At 33.7% G+C, this 21,988-nt stretch overlaps 1 protein-coding gene across 1 annotated transcript in view; it reads right to left on the reverse strand.

Moving 5' to 3' along the window:
- LOC116345271 (somatostatin receptor type 2-like) overlaps positions 1 to 21,988 on the reverse strand; it is an 82,793-nt gene that overhangs the window by 51,869 nt on the left and 8,936 nt on the right. The window contains exons 2-3 of the mRNA XM_031774505.1: positions 19,482 to 20,107; positions 19,216 to 19,376 (exon numbers count right to left, since the gene is read on the reverse strand). The gene's annotated coding sequence lies outside the window, so the exon portion shown is untranslated. The remainder of the gene's footprint in view (positions 1 to 19,215; positions 19,377 to 19,481; positions 20,108 to 21,988) is intronic.

The following is a 21,988-nucleotide window of genomic DNA, read 5'->3' on the forward strand; positions in this document are numbered from 1 at the left end:
TGGGAGTGTATGGTAATTTTGCACCGCTCTTTATACCTATTTTGGATAAGTGTATTTTACGGAATGCAAATTCTGCCGATAAGATAATAAGGATAACAACCGCATGATACCAACATAATACCAACATATAAACTTTACAAAATGCCATTATTGGATGAAATTATATGGAAATCGAAAACTTTGATATTCAAATGAAAACAAAATTGTTTTGAAAAGCCATATGTTAGTTAACGTCATGTTAAATTTCAAATTTGTAGACAATTTAAATCACATTACATTTGATCAATCATACCAATTATTAGAAAAATTAGTCAAATATATTTCGATTAAAATTCATGAGAATCAAAAGCATCTAAGTGTAAAAGCTAGTCAGCTGTCTAGTTGAGAGAGGAAAAGACACAGAGTGGAAGGGGTAGAGAAAAATCGAAAAATTATGATATGATATACACGCAACTGTGACAGTGTCAAAGTGATTTATTCGATTGCTTAGCTTGTTCATGTGAAAAGTTTAACCACTCGTTACAAATAATCAACACATACAAACACAACAACAATATTGTTTACCCGTGACAACATTTACAATCTGTGAATCGTAATTTGATTCGGTTCATAAATCAGGATTTAAAAGACCCGCAGAAAGCAAAAAGTTAAACATTTTTTTAAAGCCAACATAGTATAAAATCTAGGAGCTTCCACTTCTAACCGAACATTTCATATGAATACATCTTTTGCAGTTTTTATATAAGTTTCGTGATGAATTCGCACTTGTTATACGGTTTTTTTATGAATAGTGTATGAAAAGAGATAAAAGCTCCTAGTTAAAATAAAATTATCACTGGATTGGAGATGAGAATGTTATATGTTCTTTGTGCTTGCAACCATTGAAAATGTAATCAGACGACATTGGTGTGTTCTTTCAGATAAACATCATGAAATACATATCATACGAATATATTTAAAGCATTAATTAATCATATCAAGACAATAAATTCGTAAAACAACAGTTGTCATTACGATTTTATATGTACATAATAAACAATAAATGCTTGATGTGAACTCAGTTGGATGGCTCCACAGTCTATGAATATCGTCTGAATTGCTGACGAAAATTAGAAAATTATAACTTTTACAAGCTCAAATGGTGCAATAAATCGCAATCACTGGATGAAACTAGTGTAATGATATGTTTGCTGTTGCTATTTCGCTTTTATTACGTCATATCTGGTACATGAAAATTATATGGAAATCTCTGTATATCGAATGGAAAATATTTGTGGCATTTTATTGTGACTTTACTCCATTAATTGATTACGTAAGAAATGTTCGAAGTTGAGGGCGAACACTCTTTTGAGATATTTCGACATTTTTTGTGTTTTATTTTGAGGCCATTGATTTAATGAAAACCTTTTTTAATGTGCGCGTGTGTGTTTTTTTTAAAGATTCATCATCAGAAATGTTTGTGAAACAAGTTAATGGTCGGATTGCTGGGAAACTTTTTTGTATTTGGGCTCATACACTGGAGGGGTTTTCACGCTGAATTTGGTTTATAAGCGCCTTTATTACATTTTTTACTTGACTTTGACCGTTTTATGTCCTTTTAAATAGCAATTTTTATCGAATTCATCGCTATGTAATTGAGAATGTCAGAACGTATGTTTCACTTTTCCAATGTAAAAATAGAATGTAAGTTTGGTATTCATCATGATTCATGAGGATTAAATTATAAACAACAATTTTCGTTTATATACATTACGGTTTACGTATTTTTCGTTTTTTTTTTTCGAAATCCAGTTTTAATTTTCCAACAGCCCGGATATGATTTAATCATAATGGTTCATTCGTTATATCTAGATAAATGGCAATGACGTAGTATTTGAATTTTTTTACTTGATGTGTTCCAAAAGCTTCCGAACTTTCTGAAAATGGTTCAATTTCATGAAACTGCCACAAAATGTCAACACTTTGTCTCACTATTCGGGATCTTTTTTTGGGACAGTATTCTTTTTTTATTCTAAAATAATAAAAAATCATTTTGGAATTCCTACCAATAATGAATTTGAAATGTATATAGGAAACCTTCCGAACACAAATAATAAAATATTTGGAATTCGTTATCCACTTGCCAGTTTTGCTTTTTGTGTGAGATTTTGGTTGTGGAAAATGTTGAAACATTTGTTGAGCGCGCGATCAAATGAGCATATTTTTTTTTAAATTGTAAAATCGAAACGAATACAAGACATTCGTGCTGAGGTTAGAAGCTGACCAGAGATTGCATATGAAATAGCATTGAGCTTTGAATGGGTTGGCCAACATTTTATTCACCTTGTCAGTAAATTAAAATCTAAATTGTTGTTTATGTGCATAAGTTATGGCAAGGTAGCAAACAATCAATGAGGTAATTCAAACAAAGAGGAAGTGTATGTATATGTGTTGTTGTTGTTTTTATTTCCATTATACCAAACTTGTTTCTCACTCTCTACTTCTTCGCCACGTATTATTTGCATAAACATTTGTGGTCAGAAAATGTTCTTGTAACCTTTTCGCTGTTTGCCACTGATTTGCTTCGATTTGATCCAATTGTGACTATCGTGTGTTATTTATATGCAATGTATGCTCTACGATTTAATGTTCACATCGCAATAATTTATACGGTATTTAAAATTCAATAGAATGTTAGTTGATTTTATCGCTTCGACTTAAGTCGATTATTTTGTTAGTCTCTGGGGGCATATTTCATAATTTAAAACAAGTATAAGCATCCAGTCGGAGTGTTTTCTGAATTGCGTGCCGGCCACACTACATCCATCGAAGAAGAATGTGTGTTAAGCTGCACGACTAAACCTTACCCGTCACATGGAAATGATGGTTTCTTTTTCTCTCCCCTCCCTCTCTCGCTCGCTCTCTTTTTGGCCGTTTTTATGTGTTGTACAAGTGCTTAGATCGTCGTTTGCATAAATAGTGTTCGCAACAACAGTATACGATAGGCGAGGCAATAGATTTTGATTTACCCTTGGGCGAGAGGCGCATTCTGAAGCTCAAATCATGCGCCTGCCTTTTAAATTGAGCTGTAACTGTAACAATACTTGACTTCATTTTGGCATCAGATTTGAAAATATTTCGCGCTAGAATGCTTTTGAAACGGTTAATTGTTTGGAATCATGAAAATGGCATTTTGTTCCTTTTTTTCGCCAAAAAGACATACCTTTTTTATATTTTGTTTGGCGTGTATGTTTTTTTAGCGTATATAATAAATCGAACATAATTTTTCTCTCAATGTTTTCGTTTTCATTAAAATTCTTGGGAAAAAAAATGTATTTCAATGTTGAGTTCAGCTTTACGTTTGAATTCGCGTCATTTCTATTTGCGTATGTTATGTCTCAGAGTACTCGGAGAAAACGATCTGAGATTCCATTACGATACCCAACAAATAAATTATTACGGTACTTCTCGTTGAATCGTCAAATATGTTCGGCGTTACAAATGAATCAGTTGTGTTTCTTCTTCGAGTAAAAGCGAAATATTATTTGATTATTATGCCGAACCCCATTCAAAATATTGCCATTTCATTCCGTTTGGTAGGCCTAATCAATCGGTTGCCATCATAAACAGTTCACGTAACCGATATATTATTGTAAATTTCACTTCCGTTTGTGGCCTTTCACACAATCTTGAATATAGATACAGATACGTGAATATGTGTTCCATTGTATACATGTACTCATACAAGCCAAGAAATTTGTCTTTTTGCGGTTTGGTTACACTCTCCTACATGCGATTTACTGAAGTGATGATTGTTTGTGCGAATCTTTTTCTCTTCTTCACGTCAGTTTTCTTCCTTTATGGGCTTTTTCATCGTCTTCATCTTGTTTATTTCAATGACACGGTCGTTTATCCTTGTATCATTTTGCTTGTGAATGTGTATGACTCGATATGAGGAAATTTTTGTGTAATATTATTGATGCCGTTGTGTGTGTGTGTGCGGGTTTTTTCTTCATCGACTGGAATTCAATAAGCACGTGTATTATTTTATCAGACGCTAAACAAAATAGAATAACATCATCTCATTTTCTACTATTAGATAGCATACATTCCGTGCCTAAATCAACCGATCTATATGGCTTAGAAACACACATTGTTATTCCGTATACCCAAATAAAGAAAACGACTACATGATCAAACTTTCAATGGAACGAAGACACATAGAGAAATGAAAAATTCCTATGCTTGTTGCGCATTAAATAGCATATGTAGCCTCGATATACAACGCCACACCGAGGCGAAAATAGAAGAAAATGAAGAAACAACGAGAGAGCAGCTCTTTTGATAAATCCATCAATATCTTGGTACAGAAATATTTTGTGTATCATGCACACAAGTGCTCTCTCATTTGAATACGTTCGTTCTTGTTCGTTATCTTTTTTCTCAGAGTTTTGCTTCAATTTCGATGGAATCCATAGGAAGAGTGCCTTGAAGCCCTTTTTAACGCACAAATCAGAATTTTAATTCATCGAATGTTTACGCGAGCATCGAGCATATCTTGACTCCATTCCGATATTCACAAATTAAAATTCATGCGGCTTTGCTGTCTCGTCCTCAACCTGCATATATGATTTCAATATCAAAGCCAATGTATATAAATTCTAACACAAATGTGTTTCACAACGTTCGACGTTCATCTATCACTCATTCCGTATAAAAATGTTAAGTTATTCAGCATAGAAGAAGACAGCTTGGATCAGGTACGGCAGTCTATCATTTGATCCAACGAAATATGTGATACAAAACGAAGACATTTAAACGACCGAACGTGCACCATGATCAAATGTCGACATATCGCAGTCAATAATCATGAAGAATGATATCAACATCAAAGTTGATACAAATTTCGTTCGGCGAATAAAAAACCAAATCAAAGTTCATAAATCACTCTTGGGAACAATCTCTCACTACTAAAAAAACGGGAATAATCTTTTGCAACTGCTCTCATTCGCTTGCCATTTCTATTATGAACAATATATATTCCGTGAGTTTTTTCTTTTCACCATCGCAAATTGTCGAAAATAATACATATTTATGTTAGTTGTTTCTTGTGTTAGTGCTCGTTACCGACTGAATCGTTGATTAGAGCTTTTTATTTTGTCATAAAATAGCATCGCCATTTTATGATAGATATAGTTTTCTTTTTATTGCGTTGAAAGTTATCGCAAAATCAACGTATCATGTGATGTTGTAAATGAAACAGCAGGCATTTTAAAAACATCTACATTTTTAAGTGCATACGGTTCTGAAATTAGTGCTGTAATAAATTTCTAGCGAATTTTCTTTCGAAGCGAATTTTGTGTTTCATACTTAAACCATTTCGAATGGAAATCATGTGAAACGGCATCTTTTATAGTTGCCACGTTTTGTGTGTTTATCACACGTTGTGATATTTATATATGATTGATAAATGTTGTGGCATAAGTGTCATTTCCGTAACACACATTTTGCACATGTAACATTAAAAACTAAAAGTAATAAAAACCTTCATAAAAGTCTTTTGAAATGTAACGAAAAGCGACATAAGTGATCCCATGTTTGAATTGGAGAACAAAGATGGCCTTCGATACGCCTCATTTTCTTCACTTTTAAAACATATGGGCATTGTTTTCACTTTAAATTGAACGTGCAACTCAAGTGAATGAAAACAAGAAAAGAAGATTCGAGTGGTGCCCGTTTCTAATGAGCTTTACTAAAAAATCATCCAATAGACATAACATGGTTCACAATTCAAACTGAGATAAAAGAGAGAGGGTTTGAAGTATTTCGACTCCTGTGAAAGGAAAAGACGCACACAATTTTCAACATCGATATGTGGTTTTAAAACTAAATGGATTTAATGGCGTAAAAATTAGCACATTTTAGTCCGTGTAATGCAAACGATCAACGTGATTCGAAGAAGTGGCATCATATCATTGCGTTGACACTTTTCAAGTGGCTTCGTCTTTGTTCATTATTAGTTTGTGCATATAAAATGACACTACTTGAATAGTAACAGTAGTAAAAAAAAACACGGTGAAAAAAAAATGATAAAAATGAGCAGCTGACCTTCGACTGTAATTTTTGCATTCTCTTTGTAGATTATGTAAATTTAATTCAAAAATAAATGCTTGATTTAATATTCTTATTGCCTCGAAATGGAAAAGCAGAAAACTATGACATAGATAGAGTATGCACAGAAAGAAAATATGTGGTATTTTTAATTCAATTTTGACATCTCTGAGGCATATTTTTCAAAAATGACTATTTGTTGAATAAGTTTTACCAACTTTTCGAAACCACAGATGGCGCTAGCCCATGAATTTGGTGAATGTAATGAAGCAATTGGTAAAACTAATTCAACTGATAGTCTCTTTTAAAAAATATGCCTCAGAGATGTCAAAAATGGCAAATTTAATTCGTTGTTGGTAGATTTTATATTAAATCTACCAAAATTGAATTAAAAATACCACATTTTTTCTTTCTGAGTGTGTTTGAAGTTTCACAAAGATCGGAGATTGAGAGAGCAAAAGCGAATGAACGAGAGAAAAGAATGTGGTGAAATTCACATGACACAGGACTTTTTCTCGGCTTAATAAAGAGCATTGAAAAAGTTTTTATGAAATATATAAGAGTGTCCAAAGCCGCATATCAAACTAATTCTATCAACTGCATCCGTTACCATATCGACACAATAAAGTATTCGTACGTCGACAGAAAATGTTGGTCGCTTTTAGATCCAAACGCGATGCTAAGCCAAAGATTCGAGAACATCAACTCGAATTCAATTTGTTATATCAACAAATCGTCATTCTTTTGTATCTTTTTTTTGCTTGCTTGCTTGCTTTGATGAGATACGATACGGTGGTATTCGTAAAATTGAAGAGTATTTTTCTAAGAAGGAGACTGAGAGACAGCGAGTGTGAGAGAGAGAGAAAGAGAAAGAATCAATAGGAGACCATTTTAAGTAGAAAATCCAAAATGTAAATATATTTGAATTGAACAGAAAATCTCTAGTTTGCGGTTTGCATAAATTAGTCGTGTATAAGGGCAATGTTCTGTTTTCACTCCCTCCACATATTTGAAGCGTTCGCTGCTTAATAGAGCTGGTAATGAAATTGTGTTTTGGATCGTTGGGCTCGAATAGAATGTTATCCACACTTAAATATGAAATGTATGCGACCTGACTGGTGTAATTATACTCGCAAATTTTGAGCGAACTGCATATGGTTTTAATGTGTATGCAGTCTAAAGCATTTTGGCTAAATTTAGAATTGAACGAAGTCTCGACATGGCATGACTGTGAATATAATTGATTCAGTGTAGTGTTACCACAACTTGAGCTCACTTCTATTCTTCGTCAGGATAAAAACATCATTTTTCATTCGCTCTGTCTGTGGGTTTGATTTTCATCTCGATGTCGGCTCGAACCAACATTTTACTGGTGCTAATCGCTTTATTTTTTTTTTTTTGAGAAATTTAGTTCAATATGTGCGTAAGCGTGTCCATTCACTTGAAACTAGCACAAAAGCCAAAATATACAACAACAACAACAACAACAAAATCTTAACCACGACACACATTGAAATTCCTTAGCTAAAAGTCAAATTAAAAACGGCATCGCTTTGGCTGTGTATAGACATGTTTGACATGATGTACTGAGAAATGCCTCTATCATTTGTTATTGGACCACAAAATTCGTTTCGAAGTTCGGCCACACACGCATACACCGAGTGTAACCATCTCGAAAACATTCAAAACTCTCTCGAATATTAATGGTGAAAAAGTTTTTTCCCTTTATTTGTCATTCCGAATTTTATTTACTTGATAGATAAAGACGTAATGTCGCCGCCACCGTTGCCAATCAGGCGCTGCGGCCATTGTCCGCTACATGTGGATTTATATCGCATTCACTGTTACCGGAGATATACTATGTAGACGTACAATGTGTACACTGTACATATAACATCAAATCGATTAACCAAATATTTTTGGTCAATTTAAGAAAGAGCCACAAAACAAATGACTGAAGTAAACAGTAGTCAAGCGTCAACAGCAGGCGACCAATAAAACAAAAAGACGAAAAGCATTTTAAAAAAGAGCAAACTCACACACATACACATAGTATTTCTTAATGGATATAAGTAACTATCGCACCGCAACCGGTGTTGCGTCAACAAGCCGAAAAGTCCTGTTTTGGCTTGGGATTTTATGTGTTTGCGTGTCACTGTTTCACAAATTACATCTGCAGTGACGTGAACGTTTTCAAATTGGTTTTAAGTTCGGAAAGAGAAAAAAGGTGTCTCCATCGAACTGGTGATCATCGGAGAGAAAAAAAATCAAAATATGGTTCGTAAAAAAATGATGCTGAAAAAAGTGCAAAATTCAAGCAATGTTAAAAGAAACACGAAGCGAATTGACAGTTAGCAACGATATACTAATAAAATCTGACAATCCACACAATAATCGAAATGCTCATCCATTCGTTGTCATAACCAATTTACGGTCCATTCAAGCGAGCACAAGTAAAGAAATTTACAATTTCTTCCTGTAACACAGTTTTTTTTTTCTTCATCGCTATCGTCAGAAGTTCAATGGTCTCTTTCATTTGCCCTAGTGCACGCTTCAAACGATGTTCGAACTTAAACTTGTACACATAATACCAATTTCATTGGAATGCAACATTCCTTCGTTTATTTTGTTGTACTTTCCGTAGGCGTATTAGCTACTCTAATGATTTGAAGAGGAAAAATGCGAAAAAAGAAAAAAAAGAGACTGAAGTAGAAGTGAAATTCGGTTCTGGATACAATTAAACCTGTCTTGGCCACACACATACACACACACACCGCAACCAAGAAGATGAATGGATGTGCTCTGGAGTTGAAAACGATTAGAAAAACAAAATGTTCCGTTTAATTTAATGTTTTCGTTAATTCAATTTTCTTCATCGTGCGTACGAATAATAGCCATGTTCAAACACGGTGTATGTATTATTTTTTCCTCATCAAGCGTCAACAAATTACAACTAATCCGAATTCATCATGAAGTTAAGGCGTGATAGCAAAAGGAATTTTCCGTTTTCTGTTTTGTTTCAATTTAATAAAGCAAACTGTTTTGTGAAGCCATTGTTGACTCCTCTTTTTTTCTGTGCTTTCTTTATCCTTAAGCGATGCGAATAATAAAACGCTGTTTGTGTGCGAAAAAAAAATTCATTGCTCCGCCACACCAATTCATCATTTATACGGGAAAAATAAAACATTCGCTTGAATAAAGGTTCTTGCTCGAATTATTTCGAAAGTGTATTTGTGTATGCTGGGGGTACTTCTTTTTATTGGCGAAAATAATTTTTCTTTTCAAGCTCTCTATATGCCACAACAAGCTCACAAAACAAAGTTTTCATTCAATTGAAGTGACATTCGGCATACAAAGTCACTGGATAATAGTAATTTGTGTATATTTTATGATGGAGTTTATCATTGGCAACAAACTGCATATTATAGTTTTGTTTTACTTTTGTACACCGATGGCTCGAAAATTGGCTCACATTAGTTTGAAATTTCCATTTAAAATATGAGGATGCTGTGAAATTCACTTTGTTTCAATCAAACTAAAATTCAATTAAACTTTTCGATTTGTTTGTTTCTTTGTTCACATTATTCTACGCACTATTTCTATTGTCTGTATTCAATAAAATAGACATGTATGCAGATGATATACATATGCACCGATTTTGTATGATTGATTTGTTTTGTGATTTTGCACAACGATTTTGGTTGATTGATTTTAGCTTTAATTGATTTCATCATCATTGTGCAAGTGTTGTTAGAATTCGTAGTTTCAAAAATATTCTATTTTAAAATGATGAAAAACCCGAAAATTCGCGAACACTTCAAAAAACGTTCACTTTCGTTCGGTTGTACAAAATTGAATTACGGAAATTTTCGATGCTAATATCGAAACAGAATGGAAAATGTGTGATATAATTCAAAGGTATTTAACTACCAGGATTATCATCTCATGCGTAAATAAAGGCACCTGACGCATACACACATAGACACATTTGGAATTAAACTTAAATGAATTCAGTGGATTTATCAAACATTGAATGTTTACTCCGCCATCGAACGAGTTTTGTTCGCATTATATTTGCTTATACTTATATGAATTATATCATTTGTTCGTTCGTTAATTCTACATCTAGCGCTGTTAATGTTTCCTTGTTTCTAGGCGATAAAAATTTCGCATGCTTTTCAAATTGGTTGCAATTTTCATTGGCCGTATTTATTGACATAAAAATTCATGTCTATAAACACGCTTGATGCTCATTTTCCCTTGGTGTTCTCTCTCTCTCTCTGCTCACATTTGTTGTCAACGCAAATAGCAGCGAGGAGAAAGAAATCCTGTCTATTTATAGAGTTATTCACATGTTGAAACATTTATTGTTCACCTGATTTTTGCCACATGAAGATTATTTATTCAACGTACAAAACACGTGTACGTGTATGCGAGTGTTACTATTCAAGCCATCGTCTCTATGTTTGTGTATCTCAAACATTTTTAATAGAAATGTTTCCATTTCGCTTAACTTAATTTCCTCCCAGATGTTTATGGCTTGAAAATTTGTTCAACATCAATTTAACGTCGTTATGACGCCAACGCGTTCACTTTTATCAACGACCGGGACTTTTGTGGTTGTGGGTGGTTTTTAAGGCATAAAATCAGTTTCAATATAAAATATCATTCCACCTGGATTGGATTTATTATGACCGAATATGATGTAATATAGACATTGTGTCGAGCATCAATGTGAATATCCTCTTCAAAGTGACAAAAGAAGACAAAAAAAAAGTACGAAACATTCAACTTTATAAATTACACAAAAAAAAATCACATTATTAAAGTTATATTTATTAAAGGTTTTTATCGTATCGAAACACAACCGGACCTGATGGAAAATCATTGACATATATGATGGAACTCTTAGCATGATGGGTGTATTTGTGGTGTCACTATCTCTCGCTCTCTCGCTTTTACCAATAGAATCCTGAAAAATTGTCATCTTTTGGTATCGAAGACACGACGATGAATTTTCTTCTCATTTTTTTTGATAAATCGATTTTTCACTTGGCAAATTCTTGTAATTGAAAAATCGTTTACATAACACTCACGTATATTCAATGTGTATCTGTAATATAATATTGTAAAATGTCTTTAAAAATGAAATAGAACATCCGTTTTGACATTATTTACATTCATTGACACAATCGATTGCTGTTCAATTGAACGAACATACCTTTTGAATGTTGTGAAGTGTTTTGTTTTTCCAAAAGCACACAACCATGCAAACATCGAATGCGCAAAATGCAAATGATGAAGGGAATGATAAAATGATAACACAAAATAATTGCTTTGTATTTAGCCTTCCGAGATAGATATTATCTCGGGTATCTGCGCGAAATAATGTTTTGCGAAAAAAAAACAATAATACTATAAAATAAACGAAAACATTATTGCTGGAGCGTATCAAATTTTGGACAAATGCTTGCTGCCCGTTTCGTGTCTTTTCGCATTTCCGTTTCGATTTCGTGACGCCTCGCGCTTTCATTTTCAAACCCATTTAAAAAAAAAAAAGGAGAGAAAAACGACAACGAAGTGAGTATATAAAACTTCAGACGAGTGCACATTCAAATGTTCGCATTAAATATGCTTATTCGGTTTGTAAACCGAAAAAGGTTTGTACAAAAGCTGAATAGAATATGCAAATATTCATGCTGTACTGTGTAACACACGAATTTCGCGAATACGGAGTATGAGAAATGAAAAATGGTTACATTGAACTTAAATCGACCAAAAAAGAACGCGACATTCGCCGTAGGACAAGCGGGAAGAAAGTACACTTTCGATGTCTTTACGAGCGATTTTGGGCGGAAATACGTACACAAAAAAGCGATTGCTAGTCAAATGCGGAAATCAATTGTTGAATCGAACGCAGAAATACGCAAACCAATTACGGCAAGTCAACAGAAATGGGTACAGAGCAGCGACAAAAAGAGAATAAATAAATCGAAGGGAAAAAAGAGCACTTTTTTGGTTCGGAGATGACGAAAGAAGGAAATTTTTTTTTTTGATAAATTCTTTGTGAATCAAGTCGGTGGGAAGACATCATGCGAAAATAAAATCGTTGTGCGCCAGTCTTTTTGGAATCATCGAATTCACTGTTTTTATTGTTGTTCAATTTATTGTGCGAATTTTATTTTACAAGCAATCACATTCATATCCATTCATACTGTAAGATGAAAATAGAGTCGACGATTCTCTCTTTCTCTCAATTGAATGATTTTAGTTAAACTTCTATCGTCGTTATTGTGCTCTGTATTTTTAATGTGCTTTTTGTAACGGGATTTGGATGTGAGCTTTGCACTGTTTCATTGCTTGTTCTCCTTTTGTTGCCGTGATAATAAAATCAAAGTACCTATCATATGTTTTCGCGATACTGTTTAACTATGCCCGTCGTAATTCAATTGACGAACATGGAAAACGGGAAATTTTGCAAAATTCCAAATGCAGAAACTGCAACCATTGGCAAACACCATATTTTATTCACAAATGAAGAGAAAGAGCCGGATCAGGAGTAGAAGCAAAAGAGCAAGAGCAAGATCGAGTTATGAAATGTTCGAATGGTGTGCAATGCATTGTTAAGCAAGTGTTGCAATACGAAAATGCGATTGTTCATTAAATTGTGCCGAAAAATGGAGTTATAAAGAATATGAAGCCATTGAAATGTCTCATACCGAACCGAATAATGAAATAGAAAAATATAGAATGCGTATATAGTTAAAGACACTATAAATGCCATTACCACTAGATTGTGAATTCAAATAAGTGCATTGCACGATCCAACGACCAAAGCCAACGAGCGAACGGTTACATCATTATTACGACACTTAATTCATGCCGGAGATTATAGTGTTGCGATAATGAACGAGCTGCACGAGAAAATGTGCATTAGAAAAATGCTTGATTCAATCCTCTGGCGTTTTCCTTTCTTGACTTTTGCATATATACACACACACCAACACCGTGCGGACTCATTGGTCGTTGCAATGTTCACTTGTATATTCTGGTTGTGATGACAATGATTGCAACGGAATACATTCTACGCTCGATTAGTTCGACTGCATTCCGCTAGAATAGTAAAAGTAATACGTTTTAAATGAAAATCATGGCGCCACATATTCCAATTACTCGAAATGCTATTATTGTTGTCGAGCGCATCGGTTGCAATCGAAAATATTGTAGTGCAAACACTATTTCGCTCTTTTGAACGTTGCAATACAAACGATCGAAACACTCTTGATGCAAGAATGTGCATTCATATTTTCGTGCATTAGTCATACTGGATAGACGAGATGAAGACCAACAAGAGAAATAGGTGGTACACAATATCATTATCGGCCGTTCGGTTTTAACATCGCTCATGATACACTCGTAAAACGTGCAGCGCAACGAACGATACCATACACAGTCAAAGTGCATACTATACACGTTTGTTCGATTTGATTTTGCTTACGATAGATTAACGCAATGGCAATGACGATAAAATAGTTAAGATTATAATGAAGTGGATGCATTTGAGGGTGCAGACCAAGTGCGAGCTTGATAATTCAATCGTACGTGATTGTTTCTCCCTTATTTTATTCGGTTGTCGGTTTTTTTTGTTGGTTGGGGGTGTGTGCATTGCTAAATGTCTGCTGGATGTTAAACAGCAGATAGAATACTCTTTTTTATAGTCTGCTCAATGACATTTATGAATGACGATATGCTCAAGACAGAACACTGACTAACACTCACACACACACACACGCACATTTTTCTATAATAACAACTGTGACGTTGACGTGCGACAACAACGATGGACTAAAATGTGTCGCAATGTCGATTGTTTGACAATTTTCTCGATTACATTCTATGGATTTTATAGCATATTACAACAACCACTTGTGCTTGTGCGAAAATAACTTTTTGAACCGCAGAGTGCACACAACACATGACAAACAAAACGTTTCGTAGTGTCGGTATTGCCAACACCGTCATTCATCCGTTTCAAACGGATTGAAAATAAGCACACGTCAAACATCATTCATGTAGATGTGAAAATATTTAGCGATTGTAATCTTATGAGCTCAATACAATGTTGCATTGATCCATTAGCAAACTCTATTTCATAAACTCTGACAAATGTTCAACACTTTTCGTAACTTGCGTTTAAGCAACATTGGTTTGTTCGGTTTCATAAAACTATCTCTCTGGCTGTAACACTTTGACTATCTCTCTCACGCATACATGCACCCGTCCCGTCCCATTGCATGTTGCATTATTCCATTTATAAAGTGTAAAATGTGCGGCATTTTCTATCTAAATGAATTATTATACATCGTTTTTTATGGTTCGGTATCATTTTATGACAGGATTCTCTATCATACTTTACTTTTAGCTCCCTCGTTCCATAACATTCTTATGACATTCAATAGTTTTTTTTTCTTTTCGTGTTATTTAGAAGTTTATTTACTTTATTTCGGATTAATGTGACTAAATAAATTACCATAATTTATTAATACAATAGATGTATGATGCGAATACATGTAATCGGTGAATAACATGTCGTTTTTGTCATGTGTCACATTGTCATAGCATATCAAATGCGATTTATCGCAAACTGGATGAGAAAAAAACGCTCACGCTCACGCCCAAAATCAAGATGAAAAGCGGCAAATGGTAAAATTCGTTGTTTTTCTTTGTTTCAATTTGCATGCATTAAGTACGGCTATGGTTAGACGGCATGGGATTGAATCGATTTCAGTGATGATGCTATAAATTTTTGTTTATTATGGAATAATTTCATTTTTATGCCACTTAATTTGATCTAGTTTGACATTGAGCATTACTTATTTGAATAACGTTTGGCATTGGCTTTGATCATCATTTTGGAAATTGAACATTTGCCGAATTACAAAATGCCAACAAAACCAACGGCTAATTGACGTATTCAATTGAAAAAACGAACAAATAAACTAAAATCGAAAATTCAGTTGGAAATGAGCAACATTGAACAATTTTGTTCGGTTCACAATTTAATTGAATATATGCTGTAAAATCACAGATTCAAGAAAAATCAATGTAATTATCCGGACAAAGGTTGGTGTGTGGAGGTGGTGAGCAATCGAGTGAACGAGAGGATTATGCATAAAATTTTTCATATTGACATTTGGAATCGACCATAAAAAGGCTACAACTTGTAATGAAATTTGCTGGCTCAATAAAGCGTTCATTGTTTCAATATAAATTGAATTTTCAATAAAATATTTCAAGCGTATTTTACACTTTTTTTGCTATTAATTTTCAATAAGGGTGAAATTAAATTGTGTGTGTCGACAAGTGACCAAATCAAATTTTAGAAATGATAATATAAGAGGAAAAAAAGTCGAATGCATTTTTGAATTAGTTTGTACATATGCTGGCTTGGAATCGCAACCAGGTATAACGTCAACATAAAAAGGAAGAAAAAAACGATGACCGACAATATATTAGTATATTTCAGTTAGTCTGGCTGACGTCAGGCGCGTTTTTATACCTATATCAAACATTTCTATTGTATTTTCGCTCCATTTCAGCGCCTGACGTCAGCCAGATGAGCTGAAACATCTGGATGAGAATATCCAAATATACTGCATGGTATTGCATTTTCCAACTAATCAAATCAATTCCATGCTATTAGTATATGCTTTTTGCGTTAAAAATATAGAAAACACAGATTGCGATAAAAACGGTTTGTGCATAAATGAAGTACAAACATTGGTCAAACACAGCTATCTGGTGCAATCGAATGAATACTTCTAAAAAAAAATTGTTGCGTTATTTCTCTCTGTTTTTTTTTTTGCTGTGTGAATATTCTGCGCAATTTTATGTTTAAATCGAATATAGTAGATTGGCAGATTGGCCTGCAAATGACATCAAATCGATATTCTTCGCTTCAATAGAGAATTTTTTTTCTCTCTGTTTTTCTCTTCATTCTTGTGTTGTTTATATTGTGCGCACAATTTCAACATTTTGGTTTCCAGTAAATGTGTGTGTGTGCTCTTTTTTTTCCCATCGTGGATGGAACCACTTTACTTCCTGTTTCGATTAATAAAATCAAAAGTTTTAGCCTTTTGCGCCATTATTTACTTTATTGTTGATGTTATCGAAAATTTTGAAATGTGGATGACGGTCGCTTACAAATGGTAATGAATGGCAATATGTTTGCTGATGAGATAGATCAAGAGGGAAATGAAGGACAGAGACCAAACCACAATATAGCCGAGAGGGAAAAAAACGGCAAAAGGTCGATGACAATGAAAATTTCTGGGAAATTTTCATTATGCTCATTTTTTCCCCCAAAAAATGTTCATTGACATTTATGTTTGGCAACGTGCAGGAATCTCTAATACAACTACCCCACCTCTATATCTTTCTTTCTGTCGAAGACGAATTCGTTTAAACAAAGTTTCATTCAATTTTATTTTTCTTTTGATCTCTGTATCTTTTTCCGTGTGTTGTCTTCACTGAATAAGCATAGAGTGACTTTTGCTTTAATGAAAACTTGTTTTCACTCTGAATTAATTGACCTCGTGTATTATATATTATAATATATTTTGAAATGACGAGAACTTTTTTATCAAATGCTCATTTTTTTTCGGCATAGAATACATTAGCCGAGTTCAACGAGAGAGTTTGAGAGCAAAAAGTTCGATCAATTCATGCAATAAAAGATGAGCATTGTCATCGGTGGTTTTTGTTTCTACATGAGTAGAGAATTGAATGTAAAAGTGGCATGAGTGAAAATAAAAACGGATACTTTCGATTCTTTCTTATTGCCAACATATCATTGGCTAGGGGGTAGACACGTGGAATCAAAACTCACAGAAATCACAAAAATCATTAAAATCACAGAAATCGCAGAATTCAATTTTTGTGATTTCTTTGATTTCTGTCAAATGTTGTGTATATTGTACCGCACACACACTATGTGTTAGACTTCTACTATAGGCGCACACTACCACAGTGAAATTAGCTTTGTATATAAGTGTATTTTATGTCCAATATTGAGGTTTGGAATCGAGAAATCACCGAAATCGCAAGAGTCAAAGATTTCATAGAAATCAAATAATTCACACTGGATTCATAGGTGTCTACCCCCTAGATCATTGGATATATTCTAATGGCAAGTAACCTTTGAAATTATAATGAAAAAAAAAAGAGAAAAGAATTCGAATAGAAAATAGAATTTGATCTTGATTTTTGTCGTTTTTCTATTCATTTCACCAATGATGAGATTGGAATAGAGTTGAAGTTATATTAAAAATGAATGGCAAAGAACCGAATTATGTATAAATCTTTGGTTTTCTTGATTATAATAGACATTTATCTCTCATTTTGGTATATTTTTTCTAGTTTGAATTCGGTTGTTTTCTTTTCGATGGAAACTTAATGTAGATAAAGTCAGTCGTCACAAATCATTGAAATTTATTTGTTATATTTCATATATTTCAAGTCATGACACATCCTTCCCGCTTTCGATGTCCGCATGAAACATCTTCACAATACAAACTTTCTCATTTTTACTTAATCATTCACGCACATAAAACCGACACGAGAAAAAAAAATGAGATGCATAAGCAAAGAATGAGATTTGTGCGTGTTTTGTGGTACATCCTCTATGCCAACAAGTATAATAATAATGAATGAATGAATGAATTACATTTTGCACGCTGTTCTAATACCATTGATTATGTGTTCTCTGATACGCGCGCAATTTGCACACACACAAACCCTCACATGCACACCAAATATATTATATCATTCACACATCTGTTAAATTCACGCGTCAATCAATTCATTAGCGAAACCAATTCGCATGCAATCCGGAAATCAAATGAATGAATGAACGAATGTGGAAAATTTGATAAAAATACTCAATGAATTGAAATGATACAATGTTTGAATTGATTTCTAATTATTACTTTTTCCGTTGTTCACCATCAAATTGACACCAATTGAAAATTAAGCATCCGTAACACGTTTTCAGCAAAACAATAAAATTGGATGATTCTCTTTTGATGTGCATAACGTACGCCATTTGATTTACGGTTGAATTTTAATGAAAAATCAGTGAATGAATTTCGATGAAAGATTGTGCAATATTTGATATTGTGATACACAAATTTGATGAAAGCATATTTTATAAAATATTATATAATCGGAAGTTCCAGAGAACCATGTCAATCTAATGTGTAATTCAAAGAATGTCCAATATGATGAAAAGAAATTTCTTCTTCCGTTCGCCTTTTCAGTTGTTGTCAACGCCGCTTTTCGTTCTCGTTCTCTTTCAATCCATAATTCGAATGTATAGTGGCACAATATTTCATAGATATAAAAAGCGTTTGAAAGGGAAATTGAATGAAATTCACCAACAATGGAGATAGCTTGCTTGCGGTTCCTGACCGGGATTTTGAATGTGTGTGCGATTTGATTTATGACGTGTACAAATAAGTGCATTAAAAATATGACATTTATTACAATGGACCTAATTAGAAGGAACCAAAAAAATTGCCATTGAAAGAAAATGAAATGTATTTTATACAAAAAGCGTTTGAAATGAATGTTCTCCCTTTTGTGAAGTGCGTCAACGGTACACAATTCACATTTTCGTTTGAGGATTTTGTCTGCGTGTGTTCAATATTCTTTATTTACCCAAATAAATATCGGAAATTTGTCCAAATTCACACAAAAAAATCGTTTCAGATTTTATACCTTGCACCAACGCCGAAGGACGCCAAGGACCAAAATATGTTTTTTGTCATGTAGAAAAAAATTCAATATTTTCCATGATTCTATTTTAACATTTACTGTTCATAAAAAAAAACCATCATCGTAGAAAAAAAAAAAACGAAAAAAATTGTGGCAAAAATGTAAACCAATTGTTAATCTCATTTCTGTTCATTTTTCTTTGGTTTTCATCAGAATTGGCGACGGAACATCGTCATTTGGTAAATAGTAACACACACACAAGCACCCCAAAACGTGTCGACTAAGTTCACATCTTTTGAATCATTTAGGCTAAAATTTAATTTATTACAATTCCAAATGTACATTACTTACCTGTATTTATCTCACGGTGGTGATACGTTTTATATGCACAGCTGAAATTGTAGTTTGGTTTTTCGTATAGGTCTTTGTATTCAAGCCCTTTCGGATTTAAAGTCTTTCTTTTCGTTGGCTTTTCAGTGTTTATTTTTGCACTTGAGAAATGGCAATCGAATCTTTGATATCGATATGCAAATTAAATAAGACACAAATTATTTGAAATTAGCACACACTATCAACTTGTAGCACACGTCGAATTCATTTCAATATTCGAAACCTACACAAAAAACTTTGAGCGATTTTATGTGCGCCCGTGTGTGTCAGTGTCTTTTTATGTATGAATACGTTTTCGCTATGCACAATCGAATGTTAGCATTTAAATGGATTCTAGATATCGTTCGTCCTTGTTTTTCATGCAATAAATTCCATTTCAAATATACATAACATCATTTGCATAACAATTTTCCACATCAATTCAAATTTTCACAGTGTGTGAGTGTATGCGTGTGTGTGTGTGTACGCGCGCTCGCGCTTTTTTTTCCTAGATCACTCTGGCTTATAGACTTGCAAATTGCAAAACGTCTTTTTGTGTACCGTACGATTAACAACTTTCCCGTTTGTATTTATTTGCGTGCGTATCTATGTATGAATAAGCTCAAGTATTTTCGATTTTGTTTAGTGTCGTTTTTCGAATGTTTTTCGATCAAACATGTGTTGTGTCTGCAACTCGTTTTGTTTTATATGTCACCGATGATAAATCTGCACATCGAAATTATCGTCATACATCTAATTTGGGGATGGGGTTGACAATGGTTTTCCATCGACAAATTATGATTCTTTTTCATTCATTTGCTGTTGTTTTACCACACAGAGTTCTGACGCCAGTCATCCAAATAATTTTTGCTCCCTGTGAATACACACATAGAAAAACATAATAAAACTATACAAAACAAACAAATCGATCATGTTTTGCATCGTCAAATAGATTTGGTATTTATTTAATTAGTTCAGGGAAACATTGAATGATAACAATAACTGACGAAATAGGCACGAATCATACCGCAAGATACACATTTCACTGTAGAAAATAAAGTAATCAACGGCATAACATTTAAGGGGGAATTATCGTTCCACTGATTAAATAATAATTACATGTTTACAGTATTTTTTGTAGGTGCTGTAGTAAATCAGAATTTTACTCGCGCGATTCTAATTCAAAGAAAAAAAGGGTGAAAAAAATAAAAACACTTGATTTTGTATGAAAAGAGCGAAATGTATGACCATCTGTATACATCTTCTTTATTTAGCTCTGATCTTTTTTTTATATTTGATTTTATTAGAATTTATCATTAAACTTCTTCAATGAAAGTTGCCGAGGGAAGATTCAATTGCATTCAAAATGAGTATGAATCGTATAAACGCCAGTTCGGTCGAGCACCATCGACTCAAAAATGCCAGAAATTAAAATTAATATGCTTTCAAATTATAATATTCAAATTTGTTTTCCTTTGAACGCGAGAAATTAAATAAAAAAAAAGTCCCATTCTCTTTTTATTGCAAATAAGCGAACTGTACAAGGATCTTCTTGGAAAACGGGGAAATATCTTTTTTTTATTGCTTTGTAATCTGTGGGCTTTTGAGTTTAAAATCAAAGTTAGTCAACTCTTTGCCATCAATTCTAGAATTCCCAAAGCAAATTGTTTGAAAATGTATATCTTTATCCTCTATTCGTGTGCAGTGTGGTAGATTCAACTGCATTAATTTAAAGTTTTATGTGCAACGAAAAAAAAAAAAAAGTCTGAAGGGAAATGAAAAAGATGAAATTCAATAGCATTGAAACAAATGACACGAGCTTTATACGAGCATCGTAGTTGGGTTTTGTTCATAGCAGGCGCTCAACAATTAATTCAAGGAGGAAAGCTTTATTCGAACAACCAGTGTTCACTTTATGCTCTATATTCTACACTGAATAAAACAAGCGTTCAGAAAGACATACATTTATGCGAGCGATTGAATGATGCTTGCATCATTTGATGCGCATCGATTGTGCTGTCGCCATACATTCGGATCTTCGGCAGCGCACGAAGTGCTCCGAACGCACAACGAAAGCACTAGCGATGCGCATCAAATGATGCAAGCATCATTCAATTGCTCGCATAAATGTATGTCTTTCTGAACGCTTGGAATAAAAACAAACAATTGTGTTGACGCTCGTGTCAAATGTAGCATCGTGTTCGATTGGTCATCAAGCTCTTACGTAATACTGCTTTGAATTTTTATGTCAAACTATTTCGTCAATATTCCGTAAATAAACAAGCGTTGCGACAAAAATAGAGTATTTGTGTGGGTGCAAAATGTGGTTGGCATTAGTAAATATTTGCATTGATACTTGTCAACGCGCATTTAAATAACAATGGATATTGCGTACCATTCAATTTAGAGCAACGATAAAATGGCTCTCACCTCCAGAGATGTTGGCCCTCGAACTTGTTCGTTCATCCATAGACATTAAAAATAAAATATTTGTTCGTTCTTTTGAAAAGAGAAGCAAAAAAAAAACGTTTCAAAGCATACAGCATTGTAATCTGACATTCGATAGCTCATACTTTGCTTCCATTCTACGAGCCAGACAATTTTTTTTTCAGATTCTACGAATGAATGAACAAAATGGATTTTTCAATCACTAAGAAAGAACGTCGGGCAAATTTGATTTTATATTTGATCAAGCAAATAATACTGTTCGCATAATAAAGATAGACGCAAGTATCAGTGTCATCAGTTTTTTTTT

The sequence above is a fragment of the Contarinia nasturtii genome, unplaced genomic scaffold (genome assembly GCF_009176525.2).
Source record: "Contarinia nasturtii isolate CC-2019 unplaced genomic scaffold, AAFC_CNas_1.1 Cnas_scaffold_1240, whole genome shotgun sequence".
Taxonomy (NCBI): domain Eukaryota; kingdom Metazoa; phylum Arthropoda; class Insecta; order Diptera; family Cecidomyiidae; genus Contarinia; species Contarinia nasturtii.